Below are 16,228 nucleotides of genomic sequence, written 5' to 3' on the forward strand. Positions count from 1 at the left end.
AATCAAGCTACATTAAGATGTGCACATTTTTGTCCTCGGTTCTTGGTATAACAGGGAATGTGATCCTCTTCCATGTCTATCTACAGAACCAAATGCCATTTTTTGAAGGTCAGACCCATTGTAAGGCTCAAGGAGTGTGCTCACACCAAGATGAGTTTCTCAAGGATTCATGTGTCTGATGTAAATGTTGCAGTTTGTTTCTGACTTCTGGTTGACTCATGTAATATTGCAATTTTAAAATCAACTCAAACAAGTATCTCATTATAGTCTGATGTCCCTACTGTGCTGGGGAGGAAACGTATCATATTCAAATTGGAGCCAGATGTTTTTTTTGGAAGTAATTTAATTAAATGTATTTCTATATATTTCGGAAATGTATACATTGACAATCGCTCGATTTATCAAAAGATCATCTATTGATTCTGGATAGTTTGTTTTCCCAGGGTACAATAGCCCAGCTGTCATTTTTACCTACAAATAGGTTTCCAAACCCGCAGAGAGAGGATACCTAATACTAGTAATCACAGTCTGCTTTAACCCACTGCTTAATGGTTCCGTTATTGATGTATTGAGTTAAACTAAGTACTAATGAGTAGACAATCTAATGCTTTGATCAAAGCCGTGGGTCAAAACTCTAATTTTTCCATTGATAATATCAGCCACTGGTGTGATTGGTGCTCCAGAATATGTCCTGTAAGCCAGTTGGATGATGGAAACCCAAGACAACAGTCATCATTCAGTCCTGCTCTTCTGCTGAGTTCGTCATTGTAATTTTATACGCTTATTAAGAGCTGCAGTAAAATCAAACATAGTGCATGAGAATGAGAATAAGAAGTGTCTGTGACACACAAACCTGCTGATGCTGATTCATCAATGGATTACTGCCAGTATACTGTATAAACAAGCTTGGGGTTCGGGGGGGGAAGGGGTAATTTATCTTGTGTGTGTGTGTGCGTGCGTGATCCACGTATACCTTACCTTGTGGGGACCAAATGTCCACACAACATGATATATTTGACAAATTTTTCTAAAAATCTGTGACTGCAATCAGAAAACTAAAAATACCAAAAAACTTGTATTCTGTTTAGTTTCTTATGGTTAAGGTTAGGGCTGGGTGGGGGTTAAGGTCGTCATTGTTGGGGGTCTCACCTCCAGGGTTTAAAGATGTCAGGTAGACCTTTGCTTAAACTACCTAAGTTTACATCTTTTCCTGGTCTTTTGAATTTGTATTCTTTTTTTAAGTTTACATTTAATTCATTGGGTCACCCTTTTAATCCAAAAACACTAATAATTTTTTACAGCTTGATATTTCACTGGAAGAATCCAGTTTAATAGCATTTCTACATATACAACTGTAAGGGCTCTCACTGCTGAGACGTCACTGCAACCTTTTGGTTACAAACCACTGGAATATGTGCATCTGTCCTGAATCTGAATCTGAAAGGACATGTTTTTCCAGTGTGTTTCAGTGACGTATTCTTTAAAAGAAAAAAAAATACTGCTACAGGTGCTTCCTTTTATTATCTAGATATTTTCCTAATCCTGCCATGTTATCATCGTTCAAATTTTTTTCAGGAGGTTTTTAAGTCATTCCAGTTTTTTTTGCTGCGCTTTGGACGATACCCACAGTAAATGTGAAATGTTTACGCGGCGCGCTCAGAGACGTCACACCAGTTCCACTTTGCGAGTGATTTCCTTTTTCCCCAAAGGTGACAGATGCAACCTTAAAAGAGTCCGACATCAGTTTAATGTGGACGCACTTCCTTAATCTCCTCTGACGGCGCTGTCAGACGCACTGATGGGACCATGGCGCCTACAGGGCTGCCAAATTTGACGCCTCGATTCCACTGCGTTGCCAATTTGCGGTGCATTTCGATGAAGATGGTAACTGGATGCAGCTCTTTGATAGATCCTTAGCTGCGACCCCTTAAAACCAGAGTTCAGGTGTTTGAAGCTTATATGTCTCTTCTCTGAAATGCCGGGATTGAAATCCACGATTTGCAGCCACACTCTGCGCAGATCCGATTTGCCGCTATTGGTCCGGCTTCAAAACTCAAGCGGGGTTGACGCTGCGGTGAAAATGAGGTGTGAGTCAGCTGGCAATATCGTCCTGGCTGTGTGCATGCTCCGTCATGTGCCTATATGTGTGACATCCGATGTGGCGGTCAGCAGATGGCGCTGTTACGGTATGTTGAAGGGGAGACTCTGTTTTCACGCAGAAGGGTGAAAATGTTAAGAAATTCCTGTGCAAAACCAGTGTCAATATTAAAATAAACTTAATCCAGGTACCCTTGTTGCTAACACAGATTGCTGTGAAAACTCCTTCTGAGCACATTAATATCTGCTTCTGGGATTTTTATTATTTTTTATCTAATGCAACATATCATCAAGAAGGCAGGGTTCCTGGAGCAATTTGAGGTTAAAGGCCGTGCTGAGGGAACCTATGGTGCAATTATCCTGCTGACCATGGGATTCAAACCAGCAACCTTCTGATCACAGACACAGCCCTCTAATCCACTGAACCACACACCACCATTTAAAGCCGGTCTTAACAGAATTTCAGTTTAAGGACAAGACGGCAAATAGACAATAGTGTACCTCTAAATGTACGTGCGTACAGCGTATAAGCTTTGTTCATAAACTTTGAGAAATACAAAGAGTTCAGTTTTCTGGACTGATCTGTTGTCAGATCATTGCTGCATGTTACCTAATTGCCACGTGTGTGTATCGCGGATCTCAGAACAAAGTGTTATGTAACAAAGTAATAGAAAAATGTGCTTCACATCCGCGAAAGAGCCTCAGGCGAGGTGGGTGGAAAAGCCGTGAAGAAAACACAAGCTGGACCAAAGAGACCAAGGATGGAAAGCCTTCTAAAATCCTGCCAGCTGTTTGGCTCGACGCGCTGCCCTGACGCTCTGTCCTGACGCTCTGCCCCGACACGCTGCCCCGGCGCTCTGCCCCGACGCTCTGCCCCGACGCTCTGTCCCGACAGATCACATGGCTTCCCTGGGTGCATCAGGCCCCCACAAGGGGATGTTCAACTGCACCAGATACTGAACAAAAAATCAGTTATGCCCTTTTCTTATTGATTTCCGCTCCAGTATCAGTACCAAAGTACCCAAACCAGCTGGGGTAGTCGTTTGGTACTTTTGGGTAGCACTTGCAAATGGTTCTGTTGTTGATTGGTTATGCAAATGTAATTCTGCGCCAGTCACTGCTGATGTCATTCTGCGTCGGTACCAGTTTTTCACGAGCATGAAGAAGTACCGGTGACTTTACTATTGTTTTGAAGAACTATTGTTTTAGTTCCTGGTGCAGCGGAAAAGTGCTATAAGTGACTATACTTGCAGTGCATAAGTCCATGTAAGGTCACAGGCGAAACGTTCTGCTATGAAATACACAGCTACATTCTAGGTCTCTCAGTGGATGCTGGTTCTGCGGCGTCCTATCTGCCTGAGTGATTCTGCACGGTGCACCTCACCACCTGTGAGACAACTGCATGCAGGTAGCAACACATCCAAAGAAGGTCTGAAAGCCGTGGGGTGTCAACATTTGGGCTTTGCCCTGCCAGAGCAGAAGCACCTTTATGACATCATACATGACATCATACATGACATCATACATCGGGATAGAGCTTAGATCGGGCCCAAAAAATTAAACCCGACCCTACCCGAGCCCGTGCACCTTGTGTCCGAGCCCGACCCGGTCCGACACATTAACTGTAATTATGAGCCCGAGCCCGATTTAAACCCGACTATTTTTTAATACGTGAGCCGTTGTAACAGACATTCTCAACTACAATTCTAAGTTGTTTGAACTACAGAAATTAGTTTAGATTTATCTTAATGAAAAATGCAACAAGGACGAAGCATGTAAACTGCATTGTTTGTTTATTCAGAATGGATTTTTGAGACACGTTTAGAAGAAAAGCACGTTTTCACTTATCCAGTTCGCTTGCTGCTGGAACCAGTTTGTGTGCTCGGCATCGAACTTTAAGTAAAGGGTTAAGAAAAAGGTTAAATCCTTCCGTAAGCAGCCAACGAGGTATGTGTTAATTAAGTTTTAGTTAAGTTTGTTGTATTTAGCCATGTAAATGTAAATGCTAACTGAGGTTCGTGTTAACTGTATATGAATTCTCTAAGCTGTCTTTATTGTTATTTATGTTTATATTTTATTTGAATTTCAATGTTTGTTAGCTAATATTGTAAGTAAATGTGCTTGATTTTGTGTTTCCGTATCTGTATTTAGTTCTCACGTCTGCCATGATGGTGATAATAACGAAGCCACTGTCTTTCGAATAAACCGTCGGCTCAGTTAAATGCAAAGGACTCTTGTGCTCGTGTCTTACGGGAGGGAGCTACATTTATAATTATGGCATAGCTCTCCACCCAATTAGGCTAATTAAGTAATGATTTAAAAAAAAAAAAACACACACAAATGCTTGATCATGGCCCCGCCCGGCCCGGCCCGGCCCGGCCCGAAGATAGTGGCAGGAAATATCGGCCCGACCCGGCCCACGGGTCGGGTCGGGTCGGGTCTGGGCTCGGGCTCGGGCAGAGAATCTAAACTCTACATCGGGAAGCCTGGAAAGCATGGACTTAGTGGTGTCTCTCAGTCTAAAAATTCAAGAAGCATAGCTGTGAATAGTTATACAAAAGGGCTGCACAGTGCAGGTATGTGTAACCTGAGACATTCACCAGAGTGAGAAGAATAATAACTATAGTAACTGTTTCACTCACATTAGTTTGAAGGAGTATAAATATATTCATGTTTAGTTTTTCCTTTATATATATATAAAGGAACTATATATCGGTTTTATAATCAAATATTTAAGAAAAAAGAACAAAAACTCTCAAGACCTCTAAACTATAGTAACCTCTCACCTCTTGTAAACTTATTATATCTCTTGAATGCTTATTTCACTTTCAACCAACACGAAAATTGACAAGCAAGATGCTCAGACAATGTCTGGCGCCGAGAGGCTGCCTTCTGCCAGATGGGCTGTGGTGTGGAGTCGGATCTGTTCCAGCTCCCAAACCTGGAGAAGAGATGGACAAGGTTTGAAAGTTTGCTGAAACTGCACCGTCTTAAGGCTGAGCTCTCTGGAGAGCAAGCGGAGGTTATATAGCTGATTAACTGGAGAGAACTGAAAGTGTGAGTTCAAGTTCGAATGATAAACCTAAAATAAAAATTCTGACAACATAGGGAATACTGTTATATAAACATTTTTAATTCAAATTCTATGACTGCCTTGCTAATTTCCAAAATTAATAATAAATGAATCTCTGACGTGCCCCATGACCCCACTGAAGATGAGCAGTTAGAAGTATGGATGGATAATGCATAATATAGTCAGTGGGCAGAGAAATGTATTTTTCCTCAATGTTAAGGTGGCTTGCCATTCACTCTCACTGCAGCAAGTGATTTTGGGAAATTCTTACAGATGGGAAAAAAAAAGCTTATACCATTCGTCACTCATTTGGTAGCTACTCTTACATTATACAACTTCAAATTACCAAAATTCATCTGCATCCTCGTCACATCTCGGCAGGAGGGATGTACGTAAGTGGATGACACCATGGTGTATCGCACCATGAAAAACAATCAAGAGGAGAAACTGATGGAGTTCTCCAGATCTCTGACATGACATGGATGAAAACCAGTCTGGATAAACTGGGTTCCAGGGTGACAGTTGCATGGCAACAGAATCATACCTCAGTAATACCACTCAGCAAATCATGACGCTGTCATTTTACTTGAAGGGCCGCAAGCCCACTTAGAAATCTATCCAAGGACGTCTATTCATCCACAGGCAGCACTGGGCACACAGATAGGATGCCATTAAGCAAAGTCGTCAGTAAAAACAAACTGCTAATTTGTTTCTTTATTATTTTTTCTGTTTTCTGTTATATGCAACCACCACCACTGAGATAAGGAAGGTTCAGACATAGAAAATGCCAATATGGTGTGTGTAATACAATAAAGCCTATTACTTAACTGATTAAGTCATAAGAAATAACTATATAGTTATAAGTTGTCAAATAAATGATAATGAATACAATTAATGGACTCTATAAATACTCAATGTGTAGTTTCCCTAGTTGTTAATATGATTAAACTGACCTTTTGAAAGCATGTCATTAAACATAATATCTAGATTATAATGCCATGAATCTCTCTCCAGCACAACAAAAGCACTTTCAAATAATGTTAATTGAGAATCACTTTACATATTTCATATGACCTCTTTTCTGTATTGGAGAACTTCTGTACTCTGAAATAGCATTACTGTCATGCATAACAGAAAGCATCCCACTAATAAATGAAGACCTATTAGCAGCTTGGGGCTAGCCTAACTATAAAGCATTCCATTTTACAGGAAAAGCCCCTAAACTGTTAGGTGGGAATAGGATACTGATCCCATGTCCCAAAGCAGAGATGGTGAGACTGAAGTAGCAGCGTGGGAGGCTAAAGATATCGGAAAGCAGACTGAAGCGGATCCGACGTAAAACCAGAACTTACTCCAAGCAAAAAGCAGACTGCAGTAAATTCTATTCAGGTGTCAGCTGTGGACAAAATATCCAATTACACAGGATGAACCGACTTAATAAAACTTGAAAGTTTTCCTGAAAATGGCCAAGGGTCATATTTAAGCTCCATCTGGAATGATCTTTTACCACTATAGGATCTGCCTTTCTCAGTACGGACTCAAAAGGGTGTAGTAGGACATGTAGTAATCCTCAAGCCAAGATCAAAACCCAGAAGGCCACTCCAACCAGCAACCCTAACCCTAATCCTAACCCTAACCCTAACTAGCAACCATAACTCGAATTGCAACCATAACCAATATCGGGATTTTGCATTACTGTAATCATAATAACATTTCTCTGTAACAAAGTAATGTAACAAATTACATTTTCAATATTTGTAATCTCATTTCAGTTACAACCTTAGGCTATAATTACATTACGGGGATTACACATTACGTACATTTAAATAGTCACTACATAAATTATATAGCCTACATTTCATTTTTCCAAAAGCACGTTACATTTAAACGTTTGAGCGTCACTATGTGCTAAAGCTAAAATGTGCCAGGTCTCCCCGTAAGAGATAGATGCGCAATGTTTGCAGGAGTGGCAGGTAAAAGGCGGATAGTGATCTTCTTAAAAGGGAGATACACAAGTGAATGGTAAAAGACGAAGAAAATGGTCGCAGCAAATACAGTGGTGGAAATGTTACCCCTGCCTGCTGTGCAGTCACTAACATTGCTGCAAATACTTTGGTATCTGTTCACATATCAGCACTGGACCAATGGGTCAATCTTGTCTGAAATTGCCAGCCGATATTTAAACATTAACAGTATTCAAAGTTAGCAGCACCAGAGTTAAATTTATAACTACTACAATACTGGAGATAATTGCATGGTTTTACAGGGCCCACTAATGAATAAATCTAGACCGCAGACTGATGTTTTGTTTTTTCACAGAATAAAAAACAATGTACAGTCATTCTGTTAATCTGTACCAGCGAGTTCGGCTTAGACACAAATACACCACATGCAGAATTATTAGGCAAGTGCTATTCTTGATGGTATTTTGCAGCTAAATTTTAAAGTGATAAAAGTGAATTCATAATTTTTTATTTAGAGAGAAAACGTTACATTAGTCTGTCACAAACAAAAATAAGAGATAAACACTCGATTATCAGGGTGAAGAATAATTAGGCAATCAGAAATTGGATGTTCCTCATTTCACCAATTATAGAAATAATTAAAAAACTATTTTCATTAATTAAAGAACAACAATCAGCCATTCGATACACTACACTTTACCAAATAAAACCAATGACCATCAAGAACATCTTTTCCGTTGAACCTGTCAAGTTTTTTATTTCGTCCTGTCATATATTATATACCATCTGTATTATCTGAAGCAGCTTGGACCATCTCCCAGACACTGCTCTGAGAAGTGTCCTACTTGTTCTCTTGTTAATTCTCACACTTTAGTTGGGCCCAGTAGTTCCCAAAGGGGGGTTAAGTCATCATGATGAGGGCCATTGTCCTGCAAGAACATCATGGTGAGGGCCATTGTCCTGCTAGAACATCATGGTGAGGGCCATTGTCCTGCAAGAACATCATGGTGAGGGCCATTGTCCTGCAAGAACATCATAACCTTTTTTTAAAGCTGCTGACTTCATCCTGTACCAGTGTATGAAGAATGTATCTTCTAGAAATTGGCAGTAGATCTTGGACTCGGGAAGGTCCTACAAGTTCATCACTGATAACTGCAGCCCATCATCAATCCTTTACCACTTTGTTGCCACTTGAAGATGGTGTCCAAACACTAGCCCGTCCATCAAATCTATCAAGAGTCACTCTCATCTCATCTGCCCACAAAAAGTTTGTAAAATCGGTGCCGATTCTTGACGTTTGAGTTTGTGTGCCTCGATGAGTGGAGGTTGTATCTGAGCCTTTGTGACCCTGTGACACACTGCATTTAGTACTTCTGGAGATTACATCGAGGTTGCAGTTTTGGAAAATGGTGACACTTGATGCGAAAGGGTTTCTGGAAGTCTCCTGTTTAATTTCACCGCGATCTTTGGCAGGTAATTTGTAATTTGTAATTGGTAATTCTTCTCCCTACATGATTCTTCCATCATCTTTGGCTGTTAGCCACAAAACACTTGATTGTACTGCGATCACATTTTTAAAGTTGGGAATTTCCATCGCTTTGCATCCCTCTAACGTGCACTTGACTATTTTCTCTCTTTTGCTCTCTGCGAAGTCCTTTTTGGCCCATTTTAATAGTAATAATACTTTGCATAAAAATTCTGCACAGGGCAGTATCTACAGTTTCCTGTTTTATTACAAACAGAAAATACCCAGGTAAAATACTGAACATGCTGTATTTTTATACTGTCCATTCAACCCAGATACATCTGGATTGAAAATATTGGTGTGAAGAGAAGATGCAAGTAAAATACATACTTGTCAAATAATTCTGCACACAGTGTATGTTAGTATCGGTAACCCTAACCCTAAACCTAACCCTAACCCGAGCTAAAGACAGACCTAAAGCTAACCTCAGCTGTAGCTGTAATAGCAATACTTGAATTTACACCCTACATGATATAATATCAAAGTCAGAGCCCCAACTTAGAAGCAGTTCTCACCTCAGAGAACACTGTTTTATTTTTACCACAATAAATTTTAGTATTTATTATATTAAGAAAAATTAAATCTAGGAAAATGTTATTAAATCAACCCGGTGTTATATTTGCTTGTCATCAAAAGACTGTCAGGCAGTGTATTTCACATTTTTATTTGATATTACTTTTTAATTTACTCTCCGGCAAGGTGGAGACAGCAGGGAATCAAGATATGACACAGTATGGCAGCAAAGCAGACGGGATGCTTCCTGACCGAGACTCTTATTCCACCTGCCTGCACACATCCGCTAGGATCTGGAGTTTGTTGGGGGGGGGAGGGGGGGGCTCCTATGCCTCGCATGTCTCCTATTCTTTGAGAGCTATGCTCAGTAGCCTTACTCAGGAGACAGCCTGAAGCAAGATACTCCTCAGATACTCTATATAGACAAAAGTATAGACAATATAGACAATATGGAGCTGCCCTCCCCCCCTGCTATAACAGCAGCCCCTCTTCTGGGAAGGCGCTACACAAGTTTATGTAGTGTGTCTGTGGGAATGTTTGCCCATTCATCCAGAAGAGCATTTGTGAGGTCAGGCATTGATGTTGGATGTGAAGGCCTGGCTCGCATTCTCCTTTCTAGGTCATCCCAAAGGTGTTTGATGGGGTTGAGGTTAAGGCTCTCTTTGAGCCAGTCAAGTTCTTCCACACCAAACTCACCCAATCATGTCTTTTTGGCCCTTCCTTTGTGCACTGGGGCATAGTCATGCTGGAACAGAAAAGGGTTCCTTCCCCAAACTGTTCCCACAAAGTTGGAAGCATAGAACTGTCCATAATATCATGGTACACTGAAGCATTAAGAGTTCCCTTCGCTGGGACTATGGGACTTAGCCCAACCACTTAAAAACAACCCCATACCATTATCCCTCATCCAGTAAACCTTACAGTTGGCACAGTGTAGTTGAGCTGGTAATGTTCTCCTGGCATCTGCCAAACCCAGACTCATCCATTAGATTTCCCAACAGAGAAGCATGATTTGTTAGTCCACAGAACACGTTTCCACTGCTTCAGAGTCCAGTGGTGGCATGCTTTGGTGGCATCCTATGACAGTACCATGCTTGAATTCACTGAGCTTATCAGAAAAAACCTAACCCTAACCCTAACTGCATGGCTAGGTGCTTGATTTTATACACCTGTGGCAAACGGGTCTGAATGAAACACCTGAATTCAAAGACTGAGAGGTGTATCTCAGTGCTTTTGTCCATAAAGTATGTATCTTCTCTGCTTACTCAGAGGAGACCCTAAGCCATGATGCTCCTCAGATATATCTCCTCAAAAGTGGTCCTGGCCTCTGGATTGTCCATGGGCATTAAGATGCCATCCTCTCTGGAGATCTAGACCCTCTGTAATGCTAAGAGTTTCATTTTGGATGCCATTACATAATCAAAATAATGGAAATCGGATCTGACCTCTTGTGTTTTATTAGGTTCCACCAAAGGCTCCACATGTGCCATTACACATGAATGGCAAATTCTCTCACTCCCATCCGGTCCAGCAATTCAAGATATTACCATTGCTACAAAAACACAAATAACAACCTTTATTAGGCTCTACTGCATCTAAAATATACAGGAAACTTCAATAACATGAACACATGCAGACTCGGCAGTTAATCGAGGAATCACACGCTGCCTGTGATTTACTCCATGTTTACTTGCACACAAATACAACATACCACTAGTAATCACATGCATGTTCAGGAGGTAGTGTAATATTGTACTTTAAAAGAACTTGTATGGTAGCATCTCTCCCTCAGTCTTCCTCCACCTTCCCACACTTCACTCGGTATCAGGGACAGCATATAATGAATGTTTAACACCTGGTTAATTATCTGCAATCTCTGCCACAAGCAACATTAGTTAGGGTTGCTCAGTCGCAGTTTCGCAACCGAAATAATTTATCTTGCGACGTGGCGTCATATAAATATCAACTGATTAGGAATTTTGAGTTATGGATAGTATCAAGCTTGGGAAAGACACCTTTAGCACTTTCAATCACCGGAGTTACTAAAATAACTGAATGAAATATCGCTCTATCATTTTGTGACTGTTAGGGCTTGCAAGTTACAAGTAGAATTGGTTTGAGATTTATAAAGATTATTGTTATAAAAAAATGACCAAGTTATAACTGGAAAAATGCATGGTGAAAACATTAACATGAAGAGTTGCAGCTGCAGTCCTCGTGTCGGCAGTTTCTGTTATCTCCGGTTTATCTCAGTCTGGAAAAAATGTAAAACGTGTAGCAGTGTTTTTTTTCATTGTTATTTCCTCCTTTGCAGGGTACAAAAAGCAAGATTTTCATTGCTTCGTTATCTTTTGATACATGACATTTTTTCACTGCTGTATCATCTCTTGAGAATTAGACTAAAATGTTCTTTCATTAAAGAGAGTATAGTACAATATAGTACTGTACAGTACTGTATAATAATGTACTATGTACTTTACCAACATTAAATATGGTAATATTAATGTCTTATTGTGCCCAATATTTCATGTAAGTGCACAAAAATCACAGTATACATCGACAGAGGCAATGGAAAGGCATGGAAACCCAGACAGATTCAGGGGCCCCGGCACTTTACCAGGGGCCCTTGAATACTTAAAATTATGAAATTATATACCATAATGCTCCTAGGTGACAGGTAGCCCAGAATTTCCTGCAGATACGTGGGCGACTACTGTATGTTAAAAAAACAAAACAAAAACACATTGTCACCTGAATTCCAACCAAGGACTTGAGAACTAGCGATATCATCAGGGTCTCAGAGGGGACTGCTACCCCCACTGTGTTTCCTCAGGGTCATGGCTGTGTCACACTGCAGGCCTAGGGGATCTGAAGCTTGGTGAGGATTTGGCTCCGCCCCCAGTGGCAAAGGCTGTCACAATGCATGATGGGAGCCTGCTCTTGCAGGCTTGCTGTGATAAAAAAGACTTTGGCTGGCCATCAGGAGGTCCTGCTCCTTCTCCATAATGGCTTTACACATTGAGGTCCTCGCACTAATGAAGTGTGAAGCTGTGTGATAGCCTCCAGACCTGGCATGTGATCCCTCTCACCTCCTGTTTCCCAAAATACAGAGTCAAATGGAGAAGCTACTGTCTCTGGTCAGAAAACCCCGAAGGAGGGTTGCATGGGGATTCCAGTAAGGTCTTCTGCATGTCTGTTGCAGTTTATCTGGAAGCTAACTAAATCAACATTTAATAGGTATGACGCATTTAATAGGTATGACGTTTTGTGAATTTCCACCTCTGCGTGTACTATGTGTTACATCGTTTTGGTTGTTGTGCCTCTTGTCTGTGTTTCATTTCTGCTTATCTGATCTTTTTTTCCCAAAGAGGTACATGAATGACTCCGCTGTCATGTCTGCTGGAGAGCATTTGTGTTGTGGAATGAGCAGCGAGAACTTTCCCCATAGTAAGTGTGTCAGATTGCGATTGCAAGTGGCAGGTCGACAGGGAGGCATGAGTGCTGGCATGAGAGCAGGCTGGCATGAGAGCAGGCTGGCATGAGAGCATCTCCTGGTCATGCCTGTAGATTCGTCCTCTGAAGTGCTCTGTAGCTGTGGGTTTGCAGTCCTGTTTTTATCTAGGGCCCACAGACTGATGTGAACCGACGAGAGCCAGGAGGCAGTGAGTGGGATGGGTACCCACCCCCCCCTTGCCTAACTGTCCAATCTCCATCCTCCACCATTCTGTTGAGCCCTCCTCCCTCACAAACACACACTTTGTGTGAACATCCCCAGAACCCTTTCAGTGATGTCCTCTCTCTCAACATTTACTTAAATTTAAATTGCCCCAAATTTTCAGGAACGCACCCAAAATGTTGAAATGGACATCATACAAAAGTCAAGCATAAAACAACTGTAACACTTAAGCCCGTGTTTTTAGGAATTTATAAACACATTCACAACAAATAATAATGCATTCATAAAGCATTATAAACATGGCTATAAATATTTTTCAAAAGGCATAACATTATAGCCATGTGTATTATGCATTATGAATGCTTTATGAAGCTCTCATATATAATGCTCTATAGATACACATATTATCTATAGTTAGTACAGTGGTGCCTGCGGTTCACAAACACTGCGGTCTACGAACAATTTGGTTCACAACCAAAAATTTTGTGAAAAAAATGCATTGGTTCGCGTACAAAATTTGGTCGACGAACAGATTCCTCAACCAGATTCCTTTTTTTATACTAGTGTAGCACCGGCGGGGCTCATATCCCAGCATGCCCCAGCATGTCCCAGCATGCCCCACCTGCCATTGTAAATAGAAGGACCACAACAGGCAACCAATGAGCACCAAACCCAAATACACAGACGGGAAACACAAGGTTGTCAGACGCCGAACTGCAAGATGCACACACAAGCTTTGCACAAGACTTTTTCCAAGATTTACAGAAGCTAAATACACACGAGGATCGAACCGGGTACACACAAGACACAAGCAAACACACGCACTATAATAGGGAAATGCTACCGTTAACATTAACAACAACAGCAATACAAGGGTTAAGGACTGTTAATAAAGAGCGTGATTTCCCCAGCAAGCAAGTCTCCATGTCTCTCTCTGCTCCCGCAATGCCTCGGTCCGCCCGTCGCCACACTATATTGTGTTTTTCTTTAAAGGCAGTCATAATGCATTACAAACATGGCTGTAATGTGTTATGCCTTTTGATACATATTTATAGCCATGTTTATAATGCTTTATGAATGCATTATAATGCATTAAGTAAAGTGTTACCAAAACGGCAAACTAATAAATAAAAAAGGCAACAGTTTAAGGGTATTGGTCAGACTGGACATGAATTAGTTTGTCAGCAATTACTGCATATTTTAAGAGAACGTTTAAGCCTTACTTCTTACTGAATGGAACATTTAAAGGTCAAAAAGGAAGTAATTTGTAGCTGCCTGTCTAGGTGCCTGTATTCTTCTATTGCAGCCATGACTTACATTTAATCATTTTCAAGCAAGTCTCCATTTCCTGTAGATTTCCTTTAGCAGAATTCTCTGCCTAATCTGTCCCCTGTATCGCCGCTATCTCTCCCCTCTGTTTTTGTTGTCTCACTTTTGAACGTGCGATTTGTCACGCTCGTCAACGATCACAAACCCAGGCAGCCCAAATAACAACCGAAAGTGCTCCCAGCGGTGATTACCCACAAGGCAGTAAGGGAAGGCTTCAGAGACCTCCGTGGCGATGATGCCAAACCCAGACACTGCAGTTTCCACCGACATGCAGAGCAAAGAGAGAGGCTATGTCACTCTGCTGCCATCATACGCACATATCTGACAGCCGCTCTTCAGTTACTAGTAAAGATTAGTTTTATTGGAGCTTTACGGCATGCGATAGGGGCCTCAGTTGATTTGGGAGATGTGCAGATCACGAGAATGTCCCATGAGAGACTCCACTGTGGTTTCCCATAACATATTTATCCAGAACTGCTGCTTGTCAGATCCAGACACACAGAGAAGGCGAATGCACGCACACACGGTGCCCAGGGTATTTCCCTATTTCAAGGTGCAGCGTTAAATATTTAGGAACACAAAGACTGACTCACAGCACTTTTGCACGCATACTGAATTATCATGCCTGGTAGATTTAATTTTTTTTCCCGTCTGCCGTAAACGTTCTCAGATGGCAGTTTCAGACATTCCGAGGCATGGAAGGCAAATACCTGGGCATACATCGACCTCGAGCTCCAAGAGGAACCCCAACGGAGAAAGGCTGGGTTGCCCAATGGCACGCCCATTTCAGCCATTCAGGGATGTGGAACTCCTCTCAGAGATAATATTTCAGATGGGTCTCAGAATGGGAAATTAAACTGGACGAACACTCTGATGCTGGGAATAGACAGACAGGCAAGTGGAGGTTATCCAGTTTAAAGGTGTGTGGGGGGGGGGGAGGTGGTCGTTTCCCTGAAGAAGAGGAATGAAACACAGTTCAGAGCATTTATTAATCCCCTGACCCCACAGGCCCCAAACTCCCACACTCTCAAGTTTCACAAAGTTGCTGAATAACAGCCTGAAACTTCTTTGAGCGATCAGCACCATGCTCAAAATACCAGCCCAATAATTTTTGATTTTATGGTTGTCTTCCCTACTACAATGTGGACCTGAATGTGCTTATGTGAGTGAATGCATGAGACATTGTGGGTTTCTCAGCTATGAGGTACTCACCTCGCCTGTGAATAATCCCTCAGCTGCGCTCCACTTGGGCTGACCGGCACATGCTGAGCTCCGGTCCACAGATGAAGTTCTGAAAATAAGACCAAATCCTTCGGTCCAAAAACTACCGATTGTGGTACCACTTTCTATGAATGTCATGTTTTTCAGAATCCATGAACACATTCATAACACATTATAATACATTCATAAAGCATTATAAATATGGCTATACATATTTATAAAAAGGCATAACACATTATAGCCATGTGTATTATGCATTATGAATGCTCATCTATAAAGCACTATACAAACCTTCATAATGCAGTACAAAGCATCCTTTATTTTTATACTGACCATTATAATACATTATGAAAGTATATATATATATGTAGTGTATTATAGATGAGAGCTTCATTGTAGCTTATGAAGCATTATAATCCACACTATAATGCCTTATGACTGTTGTAAAGCTTTAATTCTTATAGGGATCATTATAATGCACCATGAAGGCATCTATAATGCATTATTGATGACAGCTTTAAGTGTTACCCAGATTTCTTCATAAATGAAGATATGTTTACTAAGCATAGTAGACTAACAGAAAACTTACACTTAAAGAAAATCAATTCTTTAAGCTAAATTGCAGGTATATAGATCTAAATGCATGTATATAATTCTCTGGATTGACTAGCAGTCAATGATTTAAACTTGCTGAGATGTTTATCACAGTCCCTCATTGATGTATGATCAAAGATTCTTCAAGTATCTTTCTGAGTCTGGATTAGTGAGGACTGACCTATGCCTACATCAGCACACAATCATCCAGCAAGGACAGATGATATCTCTCTTGC

Source organism: Paramormyrops kingsleyae, chromosome 22 (genome assembly GCF_048594095.1).
Source record: "Paramormyrops kingsleyae isolate MSU_618 chromosome 22, PKINGS_0.4, whole genome shotgun sequence".
Taxonomy (NCBI): Eukaryota; Metazoa; Chordata; class Actinopteri; order Osteoglossiformes; family Mormyridae; genus Paramormyrops; species Paramormyrops kingsleyae.